Source organism: Olea europaea, unplaced genomic scaffold (genome assembly GCF_002742605.1).
Source record: "Olea europaea var. sylvestris unplaced genomic scaffold, O_europaea_v1 scaffold2803, whole genome shotgun sequence".
Classification (NCBI taxonomy): Eukaryota; Viridiplantae; Streptophyta; class Magnoliopsida; order Lamiales; family Oleaceae; genus Olea; species Olea europaea.
The window spans coordinates 4,921-15,227 of record NW_019246517.1 but is presented as its reverse complement, the minus strand read 5'-3'; the positions used below and the strand labels follow the sequence as shown (position 1 = coordinate 15,227).

The 10,307-nt window shown below is 31.9% G+C and overlaps 1 long non-coding RNA gene and 1 pseudogene across 1 annotated transcript; both read left to right on the top strand.

Moving 5' to 3' along the window:
- The first annotated feature begins 339 nt into the window (after window positions 1–339).
- Window positions 340–2,531, top strand: LOC111383995 (annotated as a pseudogene).
- Window positions 2,532–2,640: 109 nt separating this feature from the next.
- On the top strand, window positions 2,641–3,574 carry LOC111383994. The gene is made up of 2 exons (XR_002700843.1): window positions 2,641–2,754; window positions 3,178–3,574. It is a non-coding gene; the product is annotated as an uncharacterized LOC111383994 (long non-coding RNA).
- The last annotated feature ends 6,733 nt before the right edge of the window (window positions 3,575–10,307 follow it).

Below are 10,307 nucleotides of genomic sequence, written 5' to 3'. Positions count from 1 at the left end.
GAAGAAGAAGAAGAAGAAGAAGAGAGGAGAGAGAGAGAGAGAGTATTTCCACTACCGTATAATCAACACATACATTTAGCCCATGTTTGAGAAATATTTTTATGACTTCTACTATCTAGTCAAAGCTAAAATTTAATTTCAATCGCATATTCAAAATTACAACTCATTATTATCCATACATTTCGTGATCCACACCATTATGCCTCTTAAAAAATTTCTAAATAGTTATCAATAATCTTTCCCGAGTAGAGGCTTAAAACATCACTTAAAATTTGAAAGACTTACTAAAATGATGTGGTGAAAGTTATTTGTTCTTCAAGAATTTGAGTAAATAACCTATTTGTTATATGTGTATATTTTTCAGGCTTTTGTGAAGGCATGGAAAGCCGTCTGCCAGGCTAAATCCACAAATCCTATTCTTTATATACCCCCAAAGAAGACTTTTAAGTTGAAGCCTTTGACATTTAATGGTCCATGCAAGTCATCTCGGATAGATATTCTGGTAATATCTTATTTTTACATTGTACATTTGCACCTTACATCTCCCTTTGTTATTAATGTAACAGACCACGAAATGTGGTCAATTTATGAAAAAAAATAAAATAAAAAAAATACTGGTAATCCGTGTATTCATATACTTAATCAATTAACGTAGTAAATAATGTTATTTTAGCAAAGAAATTGCATGAAAATGATCGTTTAAAGAATGAAAGGAGCAATATCGAAACGATATAATCTCAATTGTTGAAGTTTTACAAAAATGTTTGCCAATAGGCATTTGAATATTGGTCGAACATTACTTGTCATCACTTAGTCATAGGATTAATTCAATCTTCTATTTATCTCAATACTAACAGTATGTTGGAAAAAAAAGGAAGATTCATGACTACACATGAAGAAATATATTGAAGATAACATATAAATTATATATACTTGATTAAGTGGTAGAACAAAATTAAACTTATCTTTAAGTAAATTGTTGTTTCCAAATATATTTAGACATAAAATACACATTTTTTTTACTGGGAAATTAAAAAAAAGTATGTTTTCTGGGACTAAAGAAGAGGTTACTTTCAAAATAGTAATTTATGTCTAATTTTGACTTACAAAGAGAATTATTACTTTTAAACTTATCTTACTTATAAGTCAATTTTTAAAACTTAGCCAAACAGGCACTAGAGAATTACAATAGTAAAATTGACTTCGAGATTTTGAGGACCTTAGCCAAATTTTATATTAGAAGTTAAAAATAAAATTACATGCAATAATGAAAAATAAAAACTATTATAGGGAATTCTACTCACAATCTTAGACAGCAATCTATGTTATTTATAGTCAGATCGACCCAATATGAATGTTGAACTTTTTTTTTTAATGTATATTTCAGGTGTCAGGAATGATTGTTGCACCAAGGAAAACAGAATGGGCAGGGAATCAACTACATGCATGGCTCATTTTTGCAAATATTAATGGGCTAATTGTATCAGGGAAAGGGACCACTAATGGCCAAGGTTAATCTTGGCGGCCGCAACCCAGTTAATGTAAGTCAAATTTCAATAAATATCTAAAATACTGATTCTTATTGTACTTCAAAACAAAAGAGTTCTAACTCCAAAATGTTCTAATATGTAGGGTGGAAAATGCAGGGGACCAACTGTAAGTATTTATATTTATAATCCACAATTTCATGGAAGACAACATTCAAATTAAAAAATTATTTTACGCACTTGTTTTTCTTTTATATTAGATGAAAATCACAAAAAATATATTTTCGACTCGAATAATAATTTTGTACTTTGCTTGCTGATGGCCAGGCAATTACATTCAGGAGATGCCATGGTCTTAGACTGAGTGGGTTGACACATATAAATAGCCCAGCAGTCCATATCTTAATTACTGCAACTAATGGTGCTTTAGTCTCTAATCTCCGCATAATCGCACCTGGCACGAGCCCTAATACTGATGGCATAGACGTTTCTAGCTCAACAAATGTTCAAATTCGAAATTCTTTCATAGGAACTGGTATTTAATTTCTCTTTTTTCTTAGGGTTAGACATAGTCTTGTCCGATTCGATTCGATTTTAAAGAGAACCAAATTGAACCAAATTTTTTGGATATTTAGTAAGTTGAACCGCGGGGTCTAAATTTGATTATGGAATTTTTATCAAATTTATTTGTATTGAATTTCCCTTTTTCTTTTGGCTGTTCCTAAACTAAAACCAACACAGGTGATGACTGCATAGCCATTAGTGCTGGATCTTCCAACATTAATATTTCGGGAATAACATGTGCACCGGGACATGGTATCAGGTTGGTTCCTTTGACAGTTTTATTTATTTATTTTTGCTGCTGCACCTTATTAATTGAAATCACTCATAATTATTCGATTTGTATTCACTTATAATTAAAAATAATGTAGCATTGGAGCCTTAGGACATGGAGGTTACGACGTTGTAGAAAACGTACGTGTGAGGAATTGTACATTGAGAAATACATTGACTGGAGTAAGGCTCAAGACTTGGCAGGTATAAATTCAAGATTACTCAAATTAAAAAATTATTATTGTAATCTTGATTTTAATCCTTTTTTTAGACAATTATGTATATTGATTAATGGACGCTTTGGATTGCTTCACAGAGAGGAAAAGGATATGCAAGAAAAATCGCTTTTGAAGGAATAAAGTTTGTGGATGTTCATCACCCTGTTCAAATAGATCAATATTACTGCCCCTCTAGGGTTAATTGCCAAAACTTTGTAAGTACAACAAACACAAAGCCCTCATTTTTCTTTGAACAGATATGCGAATAAAAAACATCTACTATGCTTACGTGAATATTTTTAATTGGTAACACATTTATAAAGACTTGGAAAGCTATCTTAAAATGTCGACTTTGTTAAAAAGAGTAACTCTGTATCCTTTGATTATTATTTCAAAATTTAAAATTTAGCCGTTAAGTCATGTAAGATAGTGACTTGTTTGAAAATACCAATTTGGAAATTCGATACCTTGTTTGAGTATCTAGATGGACTGACTGGCTCATTTGAACATTGTGAGCTCTAATACCATATTAAAACTTTGAGAAAAAACTCTAATCCTTGTGTTTTGATTATATATGGATTTACCCTTTACAATATGTATACAAATACATATAATATGCGTACGTTTTTTGATCGTAGACGTCGACAGTTGCTATAAGTGACATATCGTACACTGCTATTACTGGGACCTCACTGGATGAGCAGGTGATTGATCTGAGTTGCAGCCAAAGCGTTGGGTGCACCAATATTAAACTGGATAGGGTTTATATTACATCATCAACTCCAGGAAAGAAAGTTTATGCAAACTGTGTCAATGCTCATGGAAAATCTAGCCATACAAGACCTGCCGTCAATTGCCTGCTACCATAGAAACTCATTCTCCATTTTTCTTATTAACTTCTTAATTCCAGCTGTTATTGTAATCTGTTATAAATTATTGTTTGCCTGCTGGTAATAACAACTTGAAGACTCGTTATTAATTACTATGTTATGTTTTTTACTTCATTCTTATATAATTATGTACTCGTATTCCATATATTGTTTTTTCGATGTGTAAGTTCTGGCTACGCCTTGGGACTGGAAAATTTTTGTTTATAGACAACCGAATTTCCAATATATTGGCTTCCATAATTTAAAAATAAGAATTTTTCAGAAGAAGGAAATATTATTTGCGTTGCTTAATTATTAGGAAGGTACAGTAGTGAAATCACTAGTATTTTTTTGAGTTTTGGTTTAAGAATTTAGATGTATTCAACTTGGAAGGATACAATCTTGACAAAAAGCTCAGGGGCGTGATGTTTGTAAGGGTTTTTGGGTGCATTTGGTGCGTTGTATTACACTGAATATGATCATGCACTAACACAAGTTTTAAATAATAAAAACCCATCACACAATTCATGCATACATGCTGCTACTATTAGGAATTGTAATACCGCCTTCACCCTACCATACCTTTGTTGAAATTTTACTTATTTATGAACTACGAAATTTAAAATATTTATTATTTTCCTTCAAGGATAGTCTTTGTGTTTAAATAGAATTAATTATTAGAATTATATGTTTCGTGAAATTTTTGAAATCCTTCGAGAATATTGATCACTATCAATCACGATTTTTGCTCCTCCTTGAGAATTGGTAAGTGTCTAAAACTCCTGGTGAATTTATACATGTATCCGGGCCTGTAAATATGTACATTTAGGAATTCTTATGACTAACTATGGCATAATCTCCTATATATTTCATTTGTTAGGTAAAATTTAAAGATTGGGAAAGAAAAAAGAGAAAAATTGAATGAAATCCAAAGGTCGGAGACCAAAGTACAAATATTCAATAATTGATTCAGACCACAAAATATTGATTGAAGACCATACAAAATCATTTGGAGGAAAGTTGAAGCTAAAGGATGGAATTTACACAAGAAAATGACTTAAGGGAATAAAGGATTAAATTCAAGTACTAAAACATATCAAGATTTTAGGAGGTGAGCCACGCCAGCACGCACGTGCCGGCCCCTTTTCCAAAACCAAGATCAAAAGCTTCACCAGACGCGTGTGAGCTACACAACTCCACGCGCGTGTGGTTACCATCCAGCCAAAAAATCTACAATTTCCTTTGGCAAATCAAACTGTATATTGAATGAATTTTAGAAGATTTCTTAACCTAATTTCGAATCTTATAAATACAGAATGTGGGAAAAGCCTCATAAATACATCTTTCATACCACATAATTCATCAAATCTTGCAGTAAAAGACAGGCAAATCATCACACATTTGGGCAAATCAAGGGGAAAATATGAGATTTCAATTTATTGACGATCGAATCTTAGTTTTGGGCAAAGAAGGGGAGGCACAACTGGAATTCAAGAGACCATTGAAGAGATCCAAGTTTCAAGATTTCTCCTCTTCTACTTCATTAATATAAAATCCGCATGATATTCCATAATTCAAAGATGATTTCTTTTAAGTTTGTAATGTTAGGCTAGATTTTTGTTTATTAATATTTCGATGTTTAATATGTGTTTAGTCTTGGATGATTGTTATTAAATTCAATGCTTTTAAATTAATTAATTATTAATTGAATTGATGTGTGAATTTTATTATAATCGAGAGAGTTCATAAGACAGATAGCATTATATAAAACCTGTTGCGAAGTCCGACAAAGGATAGAGATATACCCTATAACTTCTAGGATTTCAATAAATATTTCAATGTTTTAATGCATGATTTCATGTTTCCATCTTCCATGGAAATATAGGAAGGTCACGTGAGAGGATAAATTTACTTATATTCAAGAAAGATTATTATATAACTTAGGAATGCTGATAAACAAGAATGCATACATTTTGTCAAGTCTTGATTGCTTTAAAAGTGGAGATTCAAAATCTTAATAATCATTCCATATAGTTTACAAAGGCTCTCATAATTTGATCATTATAATAGGTAGCTAGTTAGATAAATTAGTATAAAATTGATAATCAAACTTCGCTATTAATTAAAGTTAACATTGATTGATACTAGATTTAATACATAGTATACGTGGGATGGTATCTTATTCATAACTTTTTCACTTGTTCATAATATCATGCATTTACATGATTTTGTATGATTAAGTTTTTGGCGTTGCTACTGAAAACTATAGTATTTGATTTGTTTTAGTTTTAATCTGAGTTGTTCTATTGCTTTCTTATTTTTTAAATTAATTTTAGAAAAAATTACAGTGTTTGATCTCCTTTTTAGGATTTGCATACAAAGTTTGAGACACAGTGATTGTGCTCTGTTTGATCCAAAATTTGTATGAAAATCCAGGTCGAGATTAAAATAATAGATAGAAGCACACCAAAAATAGCAAGCAGAGCCAATGGGAAAAAATATATAAAAACAAGTGGCCGTTGGGGAGGATGAAAATGCAGCACATTCAGTGGTAGCTACAGGCAACAAAAATGAACGATTAATGGAGAAATACATGGTTCCACCAGTGACAGAAAGTCAATTTAGGATAGCTTATACAATATTTGGGCATGCTAATTTCCATTTGAGGGTGATGTGATAAACATATTCCAGAATGTATTACAATTCTTTATGAGAACCACGACAATCCAATACTCATATCTCAAGGTTTTTGGACATGTGTGCAGTATTTGAATACCCACGAGTTTCTAGTGATACAATTTGACTGAAACTCTTGCCATACACTTTGAGAGATTCAAAAAGAGAATGGTTGGATACATTCCCACCTCATAGCGTCACTGCTTACGACAGTTTAAGCCATAAATTCCTGATAAGAAAACTTCCTTTAAAAAAGGATTGCCAATGAATGATGAATTCATCACATTCTCTGAGCTTGATTAAGAATGCTATTATGAGGCATGAGAGAGATACAAAGGGCTACTCTAACAAATGTTCACAACATGGTTTGCATAAATGGTTTGACAAGCAGGTCTAATGTTGACCTTGGCATGATGGTTAAGTTACAAAAAGGACAACAGATCAAGTATAGGAAATAATACAGGATTTAGCTTTATACTAGTGCATTATGACTGACTAAGAGAGCTGGTGGAAAGAGAGCTGCAAGATGCACCAGCTTGGCACGTTGACAGTGATTTTGGCACAAAGCTAAAAAGGTAGATGGTATCGCAACTAATCAAACAATGAATGCAGTTCAAGCAGTTAGGTTAAGATGCAACAATTGCGAAGGTAATCATGGAACTGAAGATTGCATTGTGAGGAGTTTGTTTGTTAAATCAACCGAGAAAGCGAATTACATGTAGAACTACCAAAGCCAGCAAAATAATTCCTATTCTAATATATACAATTTGGGTTGAAAATCATTCAAACTTCTTCTGGACCAATACACTATCCTTTTAGGGTGTACCATATCTGAATGCACCATCAGCTTTTCAGCAGTCTAAAAGCAACCTTCATAGGAAGAAAATTTGTCAACATGGTTGAAGCATCACTTAAATCATGAAAAAGACTAACAAAAACTTTTAGATTCAAGGGGCTGCTATAAAGATTTTGGGAAATCATATGACAATAAGTGTCATAGAGAATGAAACAAAAGAAGATTCACCTTTGAAAGTATTAACTCCAATTCAGGTATACATATCTCCAATCCTTTTTCCTCAAATGTTTTGCAAAAGGCCAGAAGGGAAAACGTTCCAGGCAATTACTACACAGAGTGAGATTCAAATTCCAAAATTTACAACCGAGAGAGAGAGGTGGTGTTGAATAAAAATGTACCTTCTACAGCTGAGAAGCACGTAGATTAGTCTGAATGATCTGCAAAAATAGTCCAGATCAGAAGTCAGACAATTTACAAGTTAAGACAATCGCTCTTGTCAAGACATATTTGCCTCCTCTTCCATGTTCTTAAAGATTGCAGAAAAAGAAGCTCGAAGAATAATTAAAAAGTTATTGGACATATTGAAAAAGCTTCATATCAATATCTCATTACTTGAGACAATATCTCAAATACCAAGCTTTGCAAAGTTCTTAAATGAGATTTTCTCATAGAAAATGAACTTCAGTTAATTTGAGACCATTGCGCTAAACGAGGAGTGCTTGCAGTGGTATCTTACAACGCAAACTACCTCCTAAACTAAATCATACAAGAAGCTTTAAAATACATTTTTCTGGGACAAGTAAAAAATAGCTTAGTTTTAATTGCTTATGTGATTCTGGGACAAATGTAAATCTAATACAGTTTTCTGTTTATAGAAAACTAGGTTTGAAAGAGTAAAAGGACACTACAATCTTCCTTCAACCAGAAGACTAATAAATTAAACACCCACTAGGAGTAGTTGAGAACATGGTTATTACAATAGGCAAGTTCATATTTCTAGTAGATTTTGTGGTCTTAGACATAGATAAATGGGACGTGTCATTAACATTGGGACGATCTTTCTTATCTACGAGTCAAACTATCATCGACTTTATTATAAGCAAGAGAAATTTCATGTTTATACCACTATCAAAAAGCCAACCTATAATGAGAAAAAAGTCAAAAAGTTAAAGAGGAATGAGTGAAGGATCATGTAAAGTGCCCAAATAAAATAGGAATAAGTGGAATCATTGGAAGGCTTAAGGATGAAAAATGAACTCTTCAAGCCTAGAAAATTGAGAAGGGGTTGGCACTGCTGAACATTGTGTTCAATGCTTTGTTGATGAAGTTCACTTTAAACCACCACGATTACCTTTAACACCCCAACCCACATGGACGGAAACATCACTCAAACCATTGTACCTTAGCCGTAAAGTTAGTTCAATATATTTTTAGTAGAAGGTATAAAGATTAAATTTTAGAATTTAATTAAAGAATTTTTTTTTATTTAAACAATAATCCAATTCTAAAAGAAAAAAATTTCAAAAAATGTTTTTAGAATGAGTTTCATGTATGTAATGACTATTGACATAAAATTTTGGCAAAACTTAAAAAGTAATGTTGCTGTGCCAATTTTTTGTCTCAAATAGTAATTGTCAAAATAAATTTGTTTTCATAGTTATCGACCTTGAAACTTCATCAAATTTTAATGTAACGTATTAAACTCATTATAATATGACATAGTCAAAAATTAGCTTCCATAGACATCATATGGGGTATTAAACTATTTTTCAAAACTCAGCAGCGACCCGGTTGAAAGGTAATCGGCGCAGTTCACTTAAATTGGCATATAAAATTCCAACGACGTCAAAACCACATGATTTAAAATTTATTCAGTAGCTAATCCATGAGACTATCAAATCCAATTGGTTTCATCCAAAAATTCATAACTCACTTGTTACTTGAAATTTTTGAAGTAACGAGTGAGTTATGAATTTTTGAAAACAAGGGTAGAAGTTGAAAAATAGAGACAACACCCAGCACAGTTTACTTTATGTGACATATAACCTTTTACCGACATTGGATTGACATGATTTCAATTTTATTCAGTATCTAACTTATTAGAATATCCAATCCAATTGGTTTCGTATAAAAATATCAAGTAAAGAAAGAGTTATGATTTTTTTTTTTAAAGATGAGGCAGAAATTGGAATTTCTGAAGAGACATCAAAACTTTAAGTCGCTAACTTTTTTGGTATACGGTGATTTGTAAATTTATTCCTATGATGCATATCTACTTTCAAACATAATTTATTCATAACGAGTGTTCGTAAAATAGATCCACATAATATTCATAGGAATCAAATTTAAAAAAAGTGTAAACATCACAAAATTAACTAAAGATGTAAATTACCGGTTTCTCCATGACGTGTTGCATCATCCTTTACCATCATCTGCGCCCCTAGGAAAATCCATTCAACCTATAGTAAGGGAATTAACCCATGAGTTTGAAATTCAATAGATATCATCGGTGCAATTCGTTATTAAATTAGAAATTCCGAACTATAGATTTATACCGTTGCACGTAGATGGATTTCCGGCAAAATCCAATTACTATAGTATTATCATAACATGTAGAGCCGGAGAATGATCATTCAAGCTATTGTAGTGCCAAAGTACTGTACCCGAAGGTATCATTTCATTCAAACATTTATCGAAAAATCAGATTTGAAAACGAATGAACACTTGCACCTCTATCTACCTTGAATTTGCTTGGATAAAAGAACAAAATGTATAGAAAACATTTCTTCTTCTCATCCTTGTTATTCCTTAAACTTAACTTGATATGAAATATATTTTTTTGAGAGAAAATGAGATGAAATTCGGATTTGAAGAGGAGTGTAGTGAAAAAGTGACATTCCACTTCTATAACCTTTCTTTTTAATGAAAAATTAAGTGGGGGAGTTGTACCATCATTAAATTTATTAAACTTAGTCTTTAACTAAGAATTTGAAGAGTCTCTAAGCCATAAAAATAATTCATATGAAAGTTTTATAAAAAAGACATCTACATGGTGATTCGAACCTGGGTTGCCTATATGAAATACCATGTGGATGACCATTGTGGCAACCCAGTTATTCATTAAATCTTTGTAATCAATTTTACTTAAACTTAATCTCTTAAATTGCTGGGTTTTTAATTAACTTATGACTTGGGCTTTCGTAATCTTATATGAGTTGAGTTTCCATAGGTCGTTTCTAAAATGGGTTAGGCTCGTGGTGCTAGATCATCACAAAATATTAGCATAATTCCATTTTATTTTTCTCGGCCACTGCAACCCTTATACCTTAAATAAAATTTCGTCCTCGAAATTTACCTTATGGTTGGACAAAGAGTGTTGGGTATTTGTCTTTAACTTCTTCTTCTCTTTCCCAAGTAGCTTCTTCTA